The following is a 20808-nucleotide window of genomic DNA, read 5'->3' on the forward strand; positions in this document are numbered from 1 at the left end:
GGACTAGAATTATTTGATGACTCTTTATGCTCTCCTTAAGTCATGATGATATATTCTTGGTATGTGAATTAATGGCCCTAATTTTTCAGAACAATTACATCTTTTGTGAGGGCCAATATTTTCAACAATTGAAAGGTGTAGCAATGGTGGAAGCCCGTGTATGCCAATATAGTGTTGCTAGTATGGGACCTGCGTTGTGTGTTAAAGAGTAAATATTGGGCCAATATTGTATCATACATTAGATTTTTTAATGATATTTTTATATTATGGAGAGGTCTAACAGAGGAGATATCAGAATTTATAAAATATTTAAATGAGACCACTGATTTTTTTACAATTCACCTTTGAATGTAATAGTGCAAGTATTAATTATTTGGACACCACCATTTCACATTCAAACAATGGATGTAAATCTAATATTTTTTTGCAAAAATGCACATTGCAATGCTTATCTACATTTTTCTAGTTGTCACCCCCTGGCACAGAAAAAAAGTTTGGTCAAGGGGAAGCCATAAGAGTGACCTGTATGACATCAGAATTTGGGGATGTAAAGGAGGAATTAACCACTTTAGGTAACATGTTCAAGGATAGAGGTTAGCACAATAAATTGGTGAATGATATTATACAAAGGGTTTATGGAGAATGGGGTAAAACATAATGTGCCTCTTCTGAGGGGGTCGCTCAGTACTCAGGACAATTGTCAAACTACTGTGCAACATAAAAACTACAAAAAGGCACATATCATACAATACGGTTCCTTTTTGGGTGGTATCAAGGACATCATCAAAAAGAATTGGAGTATTTTCAGGGTGAATTGGGAAATTAAAAATTTTGGGAGAAGAACCTATGTTCATTAACAGAGTAAGAAGGAATGTTAAGGCATTACTGGAGAAAAGGGTGGTGGTAAGGGATGGACTCACTAATTGTACAAGACCTTGTGGTAGTTGTAGCCACTGTAGTTTCATAAATAGTGAGACATCTATCATTTTGGTCAACATTAATGAAAGCAAAGTCACATTTAAGAAAGGGAACTGTCTCACATCCAGGATAATTTACTTGGCAATGTGTGAATCCTGTAAAGCATACTATGTAGGAAAAACTGAACTATCCTTGAAAAACAGAATATACGAACATGCTTATGAGATCAAGAATAAAAAAGAAAATAATGCTCTAGATAGACATTCTCGCCTATGTCAAAAATTCATTAAATTTAGGTCTGGGATATTAGAAACAATAGAAATTGATCCCGGGGGGGGGGGGCTGGAAGAATTTATTAGTCAAGAAAGAACTGCAATTGCAGTTGAGGCTTGCTGCAACAATACTGCCAGGTTTGAATGATTCTCTGTCAACAGCCCCAGTATTGAAGGAGAGAGCTGATAAGGTGTAACAAAGAAGTTTTTACAAGGAAAGAGTTGTGGTTTTAACTTTTAATTTTTATTTGTAAATATGATGGAGTCAAACTCTTGGAATACTTGACATTTTTTAAGTATTGTAACTAAGCAACAATATTTATATTAGGGTGTTCTTGGACAGTAGTTTACCAGTCACAGATATTACTGTGCTATTTAAAGGATTGTAGGGAAGGTTTTAATATTCTGATGAAGTCGCCAGTGTGGAGGGACAAAAGCTCTCAATGTTTATAATAAAAGTGGATTTTTACTGCTGATATCTCTGTGGTGCATTCTTTTTTGTATTTTGGTTATTGGTCAGCGTACCACATCTTTGCTTTTGTTTCTTTCTGTCTCTCCCAAATCTGCTTTACCAAGTCATCTTCTTTTTCTTTCATGTGACTGAACCACTGTAGCCTGTTTTCCATGACTTTTGCAATTTGAACTACTTTGCCTTCATTTCTGATGTCCTGATTTCTTTGGTCTCACAAAGTGCATCCTACCAGCAGTCTCAGGCACTTCATCTGCATCATCTCATGCTTTCTGAACTGCTCTTCCTTCTTTGTCCTGGTTTCTGTGCCATACAGAAGCACTGGTCACATCACTGTTTTGCACATCAGATTTTTGTCATCCTTTTGTCATGCACTACTCTGACAATTTGTGCCATTGGGTACAGCACCCATACCTGTCTTCCACTTCACATTTGGTAGAGCATTTCAATTTTAGCCCACCATTTAGCCTTTGTTCCATTGCTCCAATTTGCCCTTTACTAGCTATGATTTTTGTTTTTTCATTTTAATTATAGAGCTAATGAGAGGGGAGCTCATCAAAGTCAAAATTGAGTCAGGGAAATTACTGCAGGCTTCTAGCAATTCTTTGCTTTGGTTGTCTGGATCAGTAGTACAGTACAGCTGTACAGCTGTAAAACTAGACAAATACCACAGTACATATCTAGCTGGCTAAACTATTGTTCTGCTTTTCTACCTGCAGTATACCATTGGTCCACCTAACAAACAGCACAGTGTAACTAGAAAAACGGCCCAGTAACACAGGCAGTTGTGCTACTAGTTCTTTTTCTAAAGCTGCACTGTACAGTTAGTTCACTGACTGGCCCAAAAGCACATTGCAGCATTAAAAACAGAGCACTAGCAGAGGCAGACATACTATAGAACCTTTTTTTTCTAGCCACACAGTGCTGCGTTTGGTCTTTAAAATGGACTGGTAACAGAGTGCTGCTAGAAAAATGGGCAAATAGCACAGGCAACTATATTATCTGTCCATTTTTCTATCTGCACTGTGCTATTGGTCAATTCATCACAATTCAAAGAGAAGCCTTGAAAGCGAGTATTAGAGAGTTTTCCTCACTTATAGGAATCTAGACTATAGTAGCAAGCAGCTTTCATAAAGCTGTTTGCTACAGTGCTACAGTTGTACAGTTTTATATTCATAAGTCCTTTGTGTTTTCTAAGCTTGGCAACTTACTGTTGAGAGCATGTGACTGTTTTTGGCCAACGGCTCCAATTTTTAAAGACCAGCGCTATGCTTTATTTTACATTCAGAGGTTCAGAGGTATGGCAACACTTCTGATTCTAGCTTTGACCACCTCATTCAGACTTTCATTTTCATCAACCAGCCTTCTCCAACAGCTGAAGCTGTTAACATCTTCCATTATTTTTCCATTTTAAATTTTCTGCTTCTTTTCATTCCCTCATTTACTTCCATCGCACCTGTCTTGTCTCAACTCAGTTCTATCCCATGTGCCTTGTGTTGTACATTACAGTCTGCAATCATTTACAGAAGTTCCTTTTCAGAGTCTGCTTGTAGTGTAACACTGTCTGTCTGCATCATCTTTTTTGAACTGCCCCATCCACCCTCTTTTGCTGACATAGTCCAAAACTAGTATGAACAGTATTGGGTGCAGAGCAGAACCCTGATGCACAACCACCCACACTGGGAACTCCTCTGTGAGTCCAAATACTGCTTGTACTTGTATTGCTATGTCCTTGTCCATAGCCAGTACTACTTTTACTAATGCTTCCAGGACTTCAAACTTTCACACGACTGCCCACGTCATCCTTCTTGGAACCTTGCCATCTGCTGTATGTGTGGGAATGTCCCGTTGAACTCTCTCGTCATATTCACCATCATCTCTACTATCTTTTTCACTACAAACCTTGGGTTAGTTATGCTGCATCCTGATCTGAATCCAAACTGCCTATCTTCCTTCCTGTATTTTATTTCTCTTCATATTCACATATCAATTCATCACTCTACACTTTAATGCACAAGAGTTTTATACCTGTGTTCTGCTGACAGGTGTGAATTTACCCTTTATTATCTTACACAGGAGATAGAATGCGTATTCTCCACTCAGCTGGGGTATACCTTTCTCTACATACTGCATTGTATACCCTAAGAAACCACTTTTCCCCTAATTTCCCCATTATGTTGTGCTTAACTGCTGTGATTTTATCTGATCGTGATGCTTTCCCTGATTTCATTTTCCTTAGTGCTGTCGATATTTTTAAGGGTGAGGACTATTTCCATTTTCATCATATGTTTTGCAAAGGGACCGTACAGGTTATGTGGATTTTTGTTCATTCAAAAGCTGCAAGCCATACTCCTTGTATCTGCCTATGATATTTTTCTTGACTAGTGAACATACTGTTGATGGCATCTGTTATAAATGGTTTCTGATAACTGTCTTTCTCTTTGCATTTCCAGCTGATAGGTCTTTTTGACATCTACTGAGATTTTTTTTAGAATTTAATACATTTTCTCTGATAGTTCGTTTGTGCCCTGTTAGTCTCATCATTAGTCTTGTCCATTTTTTCTCTCTACTACTTCCTGCACATCTATTCCTCTTCTTCCTGAAGTGCTAAAGGCCTAAGTATTTCTTTGAGCTGCTGCATTTTCCTATAATCAAAGTCAGGTTTTCAGCCTAGTTTCTGTTCTCCTTAGATATTTTCTGTCCATAGATGGCAGAAAATTTTGGCAACCAGTGGTTTATGCTATATGCCAACTGTTTCACTGGAGATGCCTTTACAATATCTGATTCTAAACTACTGCCCTTTCATTACTAGTAGGACGTTTATCTGAGTGACATGCTCACCACCCTTGCATATGAACCAATGACTGTATAGTTTGGTGAACAATGTAGTACCAGCCATTGAATCTTTTTACTGACAGAGGTCTAGAATGGCCTCTCTTTTTTATTTCTATTGAACTACACATGTAGACCCAGGTGGTCCTAATAAGTTATAGTGCCTATCCTGATATGAGCATTCAGATCCCCCATTATCAATACCAACTCATTTTGCCCACCACTGCATCTTGAAGATCCTGCGTACACTGGCTGAATGCACTGTTTTCCTTACCATCACAATTATGGTGTGAGGTATTGGCTGAGATTAACAATGCCCCTCATCTTTCCACTGGAATCTGTCTGCCATGAGCCTGTCACTAATTCTGATGATACCCATCACTGTCCTCAGAAGACTCTGTCTCTCATCATAATCCCCATACCATATCTAGGCTACCCTCTGTTTGACTAGTGGATTCTGGATAACAAGTCAAGTGGCTCTGCTTCAGTGCCCTTAATCTTTGCCTCATGGATACACAGGATGTCTAATCTCCTCTTTCCCATAATGTTTTCCACTTTTAAGCTGCATTCTGTCAGTGAACCTATATTTAAGACAGCAAACCCTGTTACAGTGATTTGCTCACATTGATTAATGCCACTTATATGCAATGGCATGCTATTTATGTGGGCATGGCTCACAAAAAAATTCAGCAAGGATGTTATGGGCTAGGATGTTGACTGAGTAACAGCAGAACTTTGCTCTATTACTTTTTATATTTCAGACAGGAAATAAATCTTCTATATAATCCTAAAGTTTTATAAACAGTTATTTTCATTGACTTAAAGTGTTCTCTAGGATTATATCAAATACTTTTTTTGATTATCAAGTATTTTCCTGTCAAAGTTTAATCTGGAGAATGTTCTATATATCCAGTCTGGAAATTAGTCATTCAAAGACAACTGCGCAAGACTCATCCTTTAATATAGAACTACACTGAGTTCTCACAAATATCCAGGAACTGTCCTTGACTTTCAAACAAAAATGCTTAAAACAAATGGATCAAATCCAGGAAGCTCTTCAACAACAGAAATCACAAATATCTGGCATCGAGGACTCCCTGAATGACATGTAAAACAGACTAAATGAAGATGAAAATAGCAATGATTTTTATTAAAACATAATACTATTTTGATTAACAAAACTGATGATTTAGTGCTAACATGGTAAACTTTCTAACATCCTAGCTTCTGATTATACTAGACCTACCTGAAGCAATGCCATTCAGAAATGAGAGAGCATATAGGTCTTTGTCTACATGTTCTACAAAAAATAACTCATCTCTGAGATTTACAATGGTGAGATTATTTTTCTTCTCAAAATAAGGAATTAATCCTAAAAATTGCCTGGGGAAAATCTCCACTCAAAATAGATAACAAAACAATTTGTTTTGATAATGATTATTCTGCAGCTGTCATCTCTAAAGAAAATGCTTTCTGTCTGTAATTAGAGTACTATTCCTTGCAAGACTGAAGGTATTCCTACTTGATGGTGGCAAATTCTTTGAAGACCCTGATGGTGCTTTAACATATCTTCAAAAAAAAATTAAAACAAGTGGAAGATATGAACTGGAACAGTTTTTCCTTAAAAAACAGCAGAAAAAGTAAGATGTAAGATTAATAAGAAGTTGAGACAAATAATTTGACATCACTTAATTTTTATGAGACATAATAATGGTAATCTATACTTTATTTATTTATTTTATTTATTTATTGACATTTGTTTACCAGGAAAGTCTAGTGGACCATGGAGGGCCCATTTTCAGTGGAGGCTGGGGGGAGAAAAGCTCCAATGCTAAAACACAATGTAACAATACACCAATACAGGTTTACAAAGTATAATAATATAAACAGCAAAAAGCAAAGAAACAAACCAATGTATCCATTCAAATTTACATAGAGTAATGATATAATCCACAAAACATGGAAGAAATCCAAAGTAACCATAGGAGCAAGTTAAGAATGACTAAAGATACCCCAACGTCAGATAGACAAATGGTACAAATATTTGTGCTTTAGCAAATAAATTGTGGGAAACAGAAATAGGAGCAGAGTGAATACAGATTTTTAGAGGGAAGTTAGAGTGGTGAGAGGGTGATTAAGGTTAGTAGCAGGAGGGAGACCAGTTAATACAATTACAGCAATAGTGCACGAGATAGAATGGTTAGAGAGGTTAGATAGTGCAGACACAATATAGGTCAATTAGACTGACAGTAAAGTTTAAAAGCAAGGTTGGGACTGGTATTGAGAGAAGTCAGGTAACAGCATCATAGGTTGTAGAAGGTGCATTAGTACAGTTACATATCCAGTTAGAGAGGAGATAATTATGAAGGACAATTTTAAAGTTTGAGGGATGTTGTTCACTACATATGGAATAGGGGAAGTCATTCCATAATCTGGCAATGGTCCAGGAGTATAGGAGTTTTCTGCAGGTAGATTTGGTTTAAAGATTTGGAGTAAATGTTGGTGTTTTGATCATAGGGGTCGAAGGGGGGAGTAGGGGATGAGTAAGGAATGGAGGACAGGAAATGCAATGGTTTGTGGATGAGTTTATGCGAGGTGGTTAGCTGTATAAGTAATAGATGGTGAGGGAATTCTAGCCTTTGTAATTTCCTTAGGGCAGTGTAATGATGGGAAGAGTGGTGAGTGCCTGTAGCAAATTTGGCAATCTTATTTTAACAGGATTCTAGTTTTAGATTCAGGGAAGACTGCAGGTTAATTAACAATGGAGCACCATAGGTTAGAGATGATAGAAGGTAGGTGAGGGCGAGAGCTTGTTTAGTTGGTAAGGAAAGAAAGATGTTGTGCCTGTATAATAGCCCTAGTTTTTGGTGTCTTTTGTTAATGTTGGATTGGATGTGCAGATCAAACTTCAGGTTTTCATCTATTATGACATCTAGTAATTTGATATTGGTTACTAATTCAATTTTTGTAGAGTTCAGTGATATTATATTGAAACCTTCTTTATTGAGAATAGTATTCTTTTTGGGGGTGAACAGCGTAAGCTTTATTTATTTATTTATTTTTGGCATTAAGAGCAAGGTGTTTTTTGTGGAGCTAGGATTCTCCTATAGAAAATGTTGCTCTGCTATTTGTTGTAGAGTGTCTGGGGTGGGAGCAGAGCAGTCTATAGTTGAATCATCTGCATACTGGACTAGGGAGGAGTTTAGAATGTCTTTGTGTAGATTATTTTTGAATATATTACAGGAAATGTCCTAAAATTGAGCCCTGTCGGATGTCTGTAGGGTTAAGAAGATAGGGAGAAACAGAGTTTTGCCATTTGACAGCATGTTGCCTATCAGAGAGATAACTCTTGAGCCAGTTAAGTGATTGAGAGGATAGTCCTATGGATGTGAGTTGAGTCTGATATGGGAGATAGTATCAAATGCTTTGGAAAGATCCAGAAAGAAAGCTGATACTATATGGCCTGAGGCACAGGCTTTATCGATAATATCAAGGAAGGAGATCAGAGCAGTAGGTGTGCTATGCCCTGGCCAAAAACCATGTTGTGTAGGAGAGAGGATGTCATTATTTGGAAGGTAATGGATGAGTTGTTTTTGGATGCATTTTTCTAAAACTTGATATAGGGGATAGAATAGCAATGGGTCAAAATGTGAGATGTCAGAAGATGGGACACCTTTGTGTAGTGGGAGGATTATAGATGCAAGGTACGTAGGACTCCTGGATGGACCTATTGATAAGGATACTTATAGGGTAGGATATTGAGTCAGAGATGATCTTAAGGAATTTGGCAGGAATATTGTTGGCCGAATTAGAACAGGGATTTAGAGTCTGAAGGAGTTTTTTTATGTGGGATGTGGAGATGGGGGAGAGGTTGAATTCTGTATTGTGAGATTCCTTGATATAATTTTGTGTAGGGATATATGGGTTGGAGTGATTATGCAGTGGTGGAGTAGAAGAGCTGGATATGGGGAAGTAATTGGATGGCAGAGCTGAGGAGAAGGAGGAAGTAAGGATGGCTATGGAATCAATGAAATAGGAGTTGAGTTTAGAGGTGATAAGGTCAGGTGTTATGTTAGGGTATGGGTATGGATTAGATTTGGTGACAGGTTGTAGAAGATTATTAATAGAAGACCAGAAATGTTTAGGGTTGGTTTTTTTTATTTGTTTGTAAGTTCCAGAAGTATTGTTGCTTGTCCTTGTAGATAAGTTTTTTGGCTTGGTTTCGAAGTTGTTTATAATGGGTAAGATCAGATAGATTACTGGATATGAGCCAGCATGTCCAGGTTTTGTCCCTATTTTTCATTTTTTCTCTGGTAGATTTAGACAGCCATGGTGCTTGGTTAGATTTTATTCTCTTGGATCTAGAAGGAGCTAAACTGTGAAGGATATTTAGAAAGGAATTATTGAAGTAAAGGAGGGCATCTAGTGGGAGAGTTTTAGACAGTTCCAATTATAGCTACTTAGAATGCTTTTGAAGGTCTTAGGACAGAATTTATATAAGTCTTGCATTACTCTAATGTTATGGACTTTTGATATGGATGAATAGTTTCAAATAGTAAAGGCTGGGAGATGGTCACTAAGAGAATTAGCCAGAGTGCCATATGTGGCGTATTTAGAAAGATCTGAGACCAAGCTCCAGTCTAGAATCAAGCCTTTGCTGGTTTTAAAGTTAAACCTAGTGTTAGTGGTAATTAGTTGTGTAAAATGGAATAAGGTTATGCTAGAGGGGGATTGAATGGAGGAAGTTGAGGCCCAGTCAATGCTCATGTCACCTAAAATAATAGTTTCATTTTTATAGTACAGGAGACTCAGGACAGGATATATTCTAAAATATGGATGTTATTTCCTGGGGAATTAATATGACTATTATGCAGAGTTTTTTTTTTTGAGTTGTTGATTTCTAGGAAAGAGATTATGATTTTGGCATTTTGGAATTGTGGAATGGATTCAGTAAAAGTGGACATATTAAGATTATTGGAGTAAATAAGGACAACACCACCCCCTCTTTTATGTTGTCTATCAGCTCTAATTACATTAAAGTTAGGAGGAAGAACTTCTGAGACTTGTATGGAAGGTTTTAACCAGGTCTCAGTACCAGCTAGGATGTGAGTTGTGTTTTGGGTAAGCCAGGCATGGAACTCGGAAGTTCTGTTACAGATGCTTTGAAAGTTTAGAGTGGTTAAGTAGAGAGGCTTAGTGGGTTTAGAGGTATGGCACTGTTGAGATGAAAGTGGAGTTTGGAGCCCTAGGATAGGGTGAATATCACCAGAGAGAAATAGAGAAGAGAAGAGAAGAAGGAATGGAGAATAGGAGTTAGGTGTAGTAGTTTGGAAAGAAAGAGAGGGGAATGATATTCTGGAAAGTTTCTTTTATAGTGTGGAGAATAGTTAGAATGGAGTTTTATGGGTTTTCTAAAGAGAAGAGGAGATGCAGTGTAGAGGCTAGGGCTGATGTTAGAGTAAGAGACCGCATTAAAGTCTGTATGTGGAGTTGTAAAGTTAAGAAAGGTAGTTAGGGAGTGAGGGCTTAATGCTGTAAGGTTTGAGAGTAGAAGAAGACTGACAATTAAAGGGAGGAGGTATATAAACTGCCAGGTAAAAGAATACATAGTGAGGGGATGCAGTTATGTAAAGGTATGGGAGTTAGTAGAATGAGAATAAGGAGGAACTTAAAAGATTGGTTAATTAGTGAGTGGGTGTGAAGTGAGAGTTGTTATGAGTATAAAGGAAATGAAAGAGGGGTTTGGTAGGAATGGGGGTAGGGTAGGAGAGCAAAGTGAGCCCAGAGCGAAGTGGAGGGTGAACAGAGTAGGGCTACACCTTGTTGAATTCTTATGCCTGAAAAAACAATGTGTGATAACTCTGGTAAGTCCAGAGTCTCTTGTATTTGAAGTTTGAAAATCAGAGGGACAAAAACTTTAGCTAGTATAAAATATTCAGTGATATTATTATGAAACAGCAAAATAACTGGTAAGAAAGGCTAGAGCAAAGGGGACGAGAAAAGAGATGGGAGAGGAGAGACTGGTCGGCCCCAGTAATACGCTACACAGCGATTAAAGGGAGCGGATACTGAGAGGTTGCAATAGCACTGTAGATGGAAATAGCCATTAACTAATATAAATACACATACATAACTTAGTTATAATTGTGGCTGGTTCCACTGTCTACGGTAGTCTTGGCATTACTTTGAAGGCAGGAGTCAGGTTAATAATAATAATCTTTTCATTTAATCTTGGTTTTAATAAGATACAATTAAACTATATTCACTTGAATTATTTGAGGTAGGAAAAACCCGGAGATTCCCTATAATACGGTCATTTAATCTTAACTTTCTTAAGATTCTATCTACCTATACATAGCATAGAATCATTGGTATCTAACTTTAATAACATTAAATTATTTGAAAATGATATTTGAAAAGTCTGTATGTTAGTAATACACTAATAAAATATTTTTCTTCTTTAACAGCTTTATTTATAAATAAATGTTTAAAGTCTGGGTTTTCTTGGCTTCATTACATCTAACTTAGAATTATTTGCATTTGATTTTAGAAAACAAGTGTATGAGGGTATAGTAAACATCTAATCTCACAATTCATCTTGTTGATATGTTTCATCTGCAAGTTTTTTTTTAATGTAAAACACATCATATCTAGTTTTATTGTGACAGCATAATCTAATCATATTTCTATTATGGAATTAAAAAGTTGAATGGTTTACTGATGATGCTGACTCACTGTTTATATCTATATGGGAAGTGGAGTAGTCAGCACATAGTGTGGTTTTATTTTTCTCCTTTTCTTATGCCTTTTGTCCTTTGTGAGCTCCAGAGGTCTAGGTTGTCATACCTATGTTGATGCTGGCTGCTGGTGGAATAAGTTTGTGGTGTGGGGAGGGGATGCTTTGAGGATCATGGATTTTGTGTGATGGACTGGATATGTAGTTGTGACTTGTAGTTGGGGATACCTTTTGTGCTGGTGTTTTGTTTGTGGCAATTGTGTAGATGCTGTTGGGGGAGATCGTTTATTTGGGGAATTGCTTTTTTATTTGATGTTATAGCTGATCTTATATATCTTGTTGTGCTCTTTTGGAAAATGTGTGGGTGTGGGTTTTGAGTCTGTTGCAGCGGGGAAGTGATTTTTTTCTGTCTCTTCTACCTGGTTACCAAAGCATGTGGAAATCTGCATGTTACAGTGGGAGAGCAAAAGTGTTGTTATGGTTTAGTAGTTTTATTTTTAAGAGAAGATATTGAATGTTGAAGGACAACTGCAATTTGCTTGGCTCGAGTGTTACTTGAAAATGTGTTTTTTTTCCCCACTGCAAGCTATTCTGTTGGATTTGGCTTTCCATCATGGTCTCAAACAAACAAAGCTGACTCTCAAGTCCTGAATAAGCTAAAGAGCATAGCTGTCAATCAAAACACTTAGGACGGATATCATGTTTTATTTATAAGATCTTGCAGATGCTACTGGCATTCTTAGTTAGAAGAAAAATAAGTATTAACACTTTTGTTGTTACCTAACAGACTTATTAAAGAATAACTAATCAAATATCAGAATAAATATATACAATGTTATATATATGGGTCTACCTTAAATCATCAAATTACCAGATAATCTAATTTGGAAATTTGAAAATAATGACTGGTATGTTATTTTGATATCTTGACAAATAACTTGATCTTAGTAGCACTGTAGGAGTGCTCTCACTCTTGTTGAGGGGTGAGAATGTGTGGATAGTTTATATCTCTAAACTATGAGTTTTGGACTCCATGAAGGATTTGAGGGATTTTAAACATATATGTTCAACAATATGGGTATTGCGTGTCTACTACTGATATTAGTATTTATACAGTTAATTCAGAATTTAATTATTATATGAGTTCCAATATCAAATTCCTGACTTTAAAAGTGCAATGTTGCTATTATAATTTTGGAATTATGAAAACCTGTCTAATATTTATGTTAAACCATTCACATGTCAACTCTTAAATGTATTTCTACTAACATCAATGGTTTAAACAGTGGTTCTAAGGCAAGCAGTCTAAACAGATTTTTAAATTTATTTAATTTGCAGCTTATATTTCTCAGGAGACACATTTATTACAGAGGGATTTAGAGCAACTTAATACAAAGACATGTTCTGTGTTATTAAATTCCTATTCTACCCAGAAAAACAGGGGGTAGATATTCTATGGAAAAAATACTCAGCCTATGCTAAAATTATTGGAACATATAATGATGAGAAGGAAATATTCTACTAAGTAACTATAGAAAATGCAAGAAGAATATTCACCCTCATTAATGTTTATTGAATCCTAGGAATATGAATTAGTACTCTTAAGAATCAATTGAACCAAATAGTTCAAATTTCAAAAGGTAGTATCATACTGGCAGGGGATTTTAATTGTATATTAAAAGCTGATGACACTAATTCCACAAGAAAGTGAAAGAGTTAGTAATATTTGTGAAGATTATGGAAGATGGGTGAAGGCTGCCAGCCTAACCAAATAGAATTTGATACATAATTCTATCATTTGTAAATATAAGTGTAAAAATTAGGCTTGTTTCTTAAATGAAAGAAAACACTGTAAAATGTGAATTTCAAGACTGTAGCAACATTGCCATCTGCTGTAAGGAAAACTAAGCCAAGCATTTCACATCTGTTCTTTTGAAGTTAAAATTATGTCTTGTATACCCTTTGCTCTAGATAGTGGTGCCAAAGAGGCTAACTGAACACATTATTTCTATTGTTTTAACTTAATGAATAAGTACTAGAGCGTACATGTGAAATGTCTTTTATTGTTGTAATTTCCTGAGCAGGTTTTAGATTGTTAAATAATGTAGCCTGTTGGCCTGGGAACTCCAGACTAAGTGTCAAAATGATGTAATGTGTATACTCGGAAAACCTAAGTGTCAAAATGATGTAATCTGGGAGGGCCCAGCAGAGATGTTTGTTAGGTGAGTTTAAAAACTATTGCTGAGAGAGAGACTGTAAGCATTTTGATCTGACTATCTAACTCAGCACTGCCTTGCTCTATGAAAGTAAGTTACTTTAAAAGTATGTTTTCTTATAGAAATAGATAGGACAATAAAGATTAGACTTGTGTGTTTCTGTTATGTCAGGACTGTACTATGGAATTATTTTAAGTTTCTGTGTGATCTCTGAACTCTTGAGTAGCATTGCACTGCAGTAGTATTGTCTTGTGTCTTTATTATTTATTATTAAATATTTCTAAACCTTTTACATGTGGCTGGTTTGTGTAGAGTTAAGTTAAGCTCTAGAGTACATTGCATATTTATAGAGTTTATTGTACAAAGCCACTCTAATAAGCCTTAGACTGATTAGTCACACTTACCAATTTGATAATAATATTGCACAGTGGTAATTGGACACCCTTTTAAGGGCCTTTGGGTACCTGATAAGTATTACCTGGTAGTGGCAGTAATTACTATCGTATAGTTTGGGTAAAGGAGCACAGCAAGATAATCTGTGTCAGCCTTTCCCAGGAGTGTCTGTGAAGTTGTATAAATACTTATCTCAAAGTGTGTGGGTGTGTGTCAGCTACCTGGGCAGGGACACAAAGTACTGGTGGGAAAGAGAGGGTACTGGAGGATAGCTTGCCAGCTAGGCTGAGATATGGACCCTATAGTTGTACCAGTGGGAGTCTTATTTGGGACCTGGGGAGCAAGGGTGCAAACAGCCCCAGACTGACTGTGATCTCTGTGTGCACTTAAGGGAAATTGTACTTTACTGTGTGTATTAGTTATCCTTTACTCCTATATGAGACGCCCTTCCTGATGTTAGTGGTGAGGACTGAGGCTCCTTGATTGCTGGGCCAGGGCACAGCCATCACAATCTTTATTGACATATTTCATATTATAGATATAAGCAGTTTTTCAAACACAGATTTGCTTTTTTCACTCATTATTCAAACAAGTACGGAACTCAAGATATAATTGGTATAGTATATCTTTCTAATGAGTAACAAGATACATTAGATAAGATTAAAATAGTTTCATGTCTACTTTCAGACCATAATGCCATATCTTTTTAGCTAACATTAAACACTGGCAATAATATAACCATCAGATGTATACCTACTTATATAACTAACTTGAAAGAATTCAAAGACTTTTTCAAGAAAGAAATATAGACATTTGTAGAAACTAATTACACAGATAACATTTCAAAAAATTATGTTTGGGATTCCCTAAATGTCTCTTTATATGGTAGAATTATGTCTTGGTATGGTTTAAAAAATGTTATTGGACAAAGACTTGATTGAGCTGCAAGTAAAAGTTGATAAGTTAAAACTAGAAAGTAAAAGATAAAAGAAATTAATACTTTAAATAATAAATATTTAGATATTTTAAATCATAAGATTAAAATTATTTGGAATGGATTAAGATTATAAATTTCACTGTTAACCCTAAATCTATTCATAGCATAGCTAACAGACCAAAACATTAACAATAGATCTCCAAATGAAGAAAATAAAAGATTACACAAGGACTGAAATAATGTTATGGGTTGTGGATAAACATGTCTGCTGAGACTTCTGTGCAGAAAGGACAAGTTTATTGGACTGACAGGGATAGACATGGAAACAATATGGAGTATGATCAGTACTCCAAGAACAGGAAAAAAAGAGAAAAAAAGTATATGGCTGGAATAATTCCCTCCATGCTGAATTATAATAGCACAAGGGCAATGACTAAAATAATTCTTGGTATATTTTCAAAAGGTGAGGAGATATAATCACACCTTAAAATAAATAAAATATAACAAAAAACAAGCCAAATGGCTCAAAAACTTGTAATAATAAAAAAGAAAAAATAAGCGAGCCACCTTGGCAGTATTTGCATAAAACACTAGTTATTTAACATTAAACACTGTCAAAGTAAAACCAACTAAGCACTTTCATCAAGAAGAATGAATTGGCTTCATCAGACACTCAATTATGATGCAACTTCATTTATATACTCTAATTACTTAAGCAACTATTCATGATTTTGCTTGCATCAATGAAATGACTCTGACTAAACTTAAAGGCATACTTCCCCTGAATATGTAATGTACACAATAACATGCTGTAAACCACAATAATAAGTAAATTCAAGATAAAAATATTAGTAATAGTACTAATAATCAACATAATAGCATAAAACATACTTAAAAAATAAACTTAAAAATTCAAAACATAGTTGAACTGTTTGTTGCAGTCAGATAAGTGTTTTCATGGTATACTTAAAATTAAACCTCTGCTGCCATTTGCTTCAAAAAGGGAGCTATTGAGCAAGACTCATTTAAAGCTGGCTTGCAACAAGCATTTAGTCTCAGTTGCCATTTAGTTTCTCTGGCTTCTAATTCTAATTCATCATCCCCACCCCTAGAGTCACTCTGTACTCTATCAATGGCAAAGAATAAAAATCTCTTTTAATTGTGACATTCTAGAGTGTGAACATATAAAGCATTGTTAATTTTTTTTATTTTGAATGTCTCTAAAGTGCTCAGTAATGTGATCCCGTAGCCTACTTTTGGTCTTGCCTATGTAGAAACCAGGGCACGATAAGCATGTAGCTAAATAAACCACCATATTGATGTTGCAGTTGGACCTGCCTGGACATACTATAGTACATTCAAAACTTCCTATAAAGACATTTGTACCATCATTTATATTTTTGCAGGTCTTGCAAGCACCACATTTGTACATCAATGACCTGTGCTTGCTTGTTTTCTGTTGACATTTTCAAAAATATTCTTTATATTACATCCTCTACTGTACACAACCTTAGGTTTATGTCCCGACGTTTCCTTCATTTATTTGTCAAAATAAGTTTCTCATATATTATTATCACTTGAACAAAGTTTGATGTTTCTGTATTGTATTGTAATACCAGAACTTTAGTGTCTAGCTTGACCATGTTGGTTCTATTAATATTTAGACTTGCTTTCAAAATAGACTTAAATGTAGTATTTCTTTAGAGCATAACTTCTCTCTTCACTTTCAGCAGAATACTTAAGGGATAGCATCTATTTAGGAACATTCCAATTAATGTATATATCTCTTTTTTAAATGTTTCATCACTACTAATGAGCCTAGATAACCTGACCATTTGGCCTTTTATTATACCCTTCCTCTGATTGAAGGGGTGGCAACTGTTGTAGTGTAGTAACATACTGGAATATGTTCCCTTTCTGTGGATGTTACTGGCCAAGGTGCTCCCAGCAATGTCCTTAGTCAACTCAATATCTAAAAATTCTATCTTATCACAGTGCCATTTATATGTGAACTCAAGGAAAGTGGTTGTGCCTTTGATGTATTTTACAAAGTTGTTCATCACATGTTCTTCTCCTTGCCATAAAATTAGTATGTCATCCAGAAACCTCACATACAACAATACATTGGCCATAAAGGCAGAGGAAAAAAACATATTTTCTCTCCCATTCTAGGAGAACCAGATTCACAAAGCTAGGGGCACATTTCACCCCCATAGCCACTCCTGCTTCCTGATGATAGAATTCTCCTTCAAAAATTGTAAAGTTATTAGTCAAGACCACTTCCATGAGTCCAACTAATAAAATGACCTTGGATTGATCTATTGATTTGTTACCCATCAAACTTTCCCTGAAGAAATCTAACCCTTCATTGTGGGGGATTACTGAGAGCAAGTTGACCATGTCCACAGTTAGGAAACAAAAATCCAAGTTTTCTGCATTTATTTGTCTTAATTATTTCAAACAGTGCCATGAGTCTTTTAGTATATGCTATACCTCACTTTCCACTAAACTTGCCCATTTATCTATATATGCTGCGATTGGTTCAGTTTTAGAACCTCAGGCTGTTACTATTGGCCTAAAAGGGGGGGGGTGTATTTCATTTCCACAATTTCTACTTCATTTTGAAATAGAGCATCAAATAAAAAAAAACATAGTCCTGGCATAAGCTCCATTAACAGTATTTCTTGAAGTCCTGCTATAAGTTGTGGTGTCATTCAAATTTTCAAACATTTTGGAACTGTAATCTATCTGAGACATAATGACTACCCCACCCCCCATCCTTGTCTGGTTTCATTACAAGGTACATCTTTTTTCCTGCCAATTCATTCAAAATAATGTCTTCATCTCTTGTGAGATTGTTAGTGTTATATTTCGTCTGTTTCACTTTTTTTCTAAATTGTTGTTCACATAATTTCTCAAAGGAAGATATAAGTGGGTGACTGGGGGGGGGGGTGAATGTTCTCTTACGTCTGGTCACCAAGCCTACATTACTGTTTTTGAAATATAAACTGAGATTCAATTTTCTAGTATACCATTTTAAGTTAATCAAAACATTTGCAATGTCAGTCTTATAGTTGGATACAAAAAATGTCCCTTTTTTAAACAAGTTGAAATGTCCTTCAATAACAATGACATCAGTGTAATTGTAAATATAAAAAACATCACTTTCCAAAATATTACATTCCATTGCAACATCAGAAGAATTATTTTCAACTGCATTTAATGAGTCTTGGTCAGACATAGCAGTTGTGTTAAATAACTCAGTCAATGAAAGTCTCTCCTTCATCCCTGCTGTTGTCCCCTGTTGAAATAATTGCTGTTCCTGTTGCTCTGAACATTGTAGTTCTCCCTAGGGGGTCTGTTTCCCTCGATTTTTTAGTCTCTTGGACCTCCTTAGTTGTTGACCCTCCTGAAAAGAATAATCATTATTCCCCCTGGTATTGTCAAGGCCCCTTTCACCATCAGAACTGTTGTTCTGAATATTTTCATTATTTTAAGAGCTATTCATTTTAAATCCTGTCCTGAGCATCCACAGCTCCTCTGTGCTGGTCCTGCGGTATAGGCTGCTTGTTTTCACCTCCCGTAATCCACCCCAGGTGCTCCCTCCCTGATTTAAATGCAAAAGGAATAAGTCCGGCCATCACCTGAAGACACCCTGAATTGGCCAGCTTGCCTGGTACTTAGAAAAATACTACTGAGAAGACCCCCCCAACAAGATTGTGTAAATTAAGCCATCCTGGGTGCTCCCTCCTTGCTTTAAACGCAAAAGGAATACCTCCAGCCATCACCTGAAGACACCTGAATTGGCCAGCTTGCCTGGTACTTAAAAAAATACTACTGATAAGACTGCCCCCCTCCAACAAAATTGTGTAAATTAATCCACCCCGGGTGCTCCCTCCCTGCTTTAAACGCAAAAGGAATACCTCCGGCCATCACCTGAAGACACCCTGAATTGGCCAGCTTGTCTGGTACTTAGAAAAAATACTACTGAGAAGACGCCCCCCAACAAGATTGTGTAAATGTATGTTGCTTAACACTAATTAAATGTAGACTTGATGTACTATCTATAAAGTTAATCTGCCCTCCCATGTGTGCGTTCTAGCAGCCTACTGCAGATTGTTTGCCCTCTCCCCCTCCTGTTATCACTACCCTAGAATATATTTAAACCTAAGACTGGTCCAAATATTCCTGCTGTTTGCTATCTCCTTCTACCATTAGGTGGCAGCATCTACCAATATAAATCCTAGATATTCTTTATAATCCCAACAAGTTTTATTTTTTCACAAACAGTTGGTTATGAGTTAATATCCTTAGACTGTAAATATCTTCTCCCCCCTGCTAAACCATGCTCTGTAAAAGTAGCCATATTTTTCTGGCTGGAAATATTTAGCTCATAGCTTTCAACTACAGCCATTAAACTGCTCTTTGCTGATACTTTTTCTGCCATACTCACCTCTATTAAGATCTCCCCCCTCCTGGAACTGTTCTTCCTACCAACTTTCCACCCCTTTAGTCCCTCGTACCTTCTAGCTCTCTAGTATAAACCACCTTTCCTCCACCTACCCCCCCCCCCATAGCTAGTTTCCTCCTGGAGTTTACTTATATCTCCCACAGACTGTGGTGCCATTTTTAAATCCTGTCCTGAATATCCACAGCTCCTCTCTGCTGGTCCTGTGGTTTAGGATGCTTGTTTTCGCCTCCCGGTAGGTCTTTTCAGCATATCTATCTATCATTTGCAAGCCTCTAAGCAACTATTGTGCTAAACTCCGTGTTTTTACATGTAACTGTGTTTTAGGGTTATAGATGGCCTTGTGCTGATGGCTATAACTCCAATGCAATGTTTGTAACTGTGTTGATAAGGTTATTGTTGGCCTCGTGCTAACGGCTTCATTTATCTGTGACCTACATATGTTTCTGACCTCTGCAAGCTGCTTCTGTGATGAGTGGGGCTCTTTTCTACACTGACTAATGCTGCATTCATTTTGTATGGGTACAAGGGGCTTAATTGAATACTGCTGGCTTGTCACAACCAGAAACCTGGTGTAATGATGTCCTGTTAAAAGGACGCCAACCAAAGTGCATCGCTGAATGCCAGATAGTCTCTTAAGGTGGAATAACAATCCCCCTTCAAGTCTTCCACTTAAAATCAGGTTTAGCAGCCATTTTTCTTTCAATTTGTAACTATAAGGGCTCTGCACAGCTTCTACAGGGCTTTGGGAACCGTTTTACCCTATATACTGTACTGTTTGACTGCTTGCTTTGTACTGTGTCATTTGCCCTTTGCTTAGGTTAATTACTGGCTTAGCAGCTGAAAGCTGCTTTTTGGGATGAGTAGGTCTCTCTTTATGTTGTCCCCAGCTGCATTACTTTAGTCTGAGTATACAGGGTTCAACTTTGCACTTTGCTGGCCTAGTCTGCTCTCAAGATGTCCTATTAAAAGGATGCCAATGAACATTTATAGTTGAAGGCCTTTATTTCTCCTTTAAGGTGGACCAATGGTCTTACTAGAGCCTTTAACTTAATTACTGACTTAGCAGCTATTTTTCTTTTCCATTTGTCTCTATAAGGGAACCACATAGCTTTTATATTGTTCTGAAAACTGTTTTGAAAACTGTTCAGCACAAGTTATTGCACAGCATGAGCATATTGTAGTTTACTGTGTTAGTCTGTTGAACACTATATATTGCACTATTTAGAGATTTTATAGTATTACTTTATCATTTACCCTTTGCTTTCTGCTGCTTATATTTGGCTCCAATGCTGTATAACCCTGTCCTTTCAAATGGACTAGGGTCACTGATAGCACACTGAACTGCTGAATGAATGTTTTGTTCTATTTAATGGAGCCTATGTTGCCTAACTTGTATTGTTCATAGCATAATGTCTGCTGCTTTCCATTGTTAATCCCCTAAACCTAATCTTCCTCTCCATACTTGCTCTAGCCTCATCTAACCATAGCCTCTCTCTACTACTGTGCTTTGTTGCACCCTCCCTTCTTCTCTAAACATCCCTTACCTTCTACCTTTCCCCTCTAC

This window comes from Protopterus annectens, chromosome 2.part2, assembly GCF_019279795.1.
Source record: "Protopterus annectens isolate FY-2018-M chromosome 2.part2, PAN1.0, whole genome shotgun sequence".
Lineage (NCBI taxonomy): Eukaryota > Metazoa > Chordata > Ceratodontiformes > Protopteridae > Protopterus > Protopterus annectens.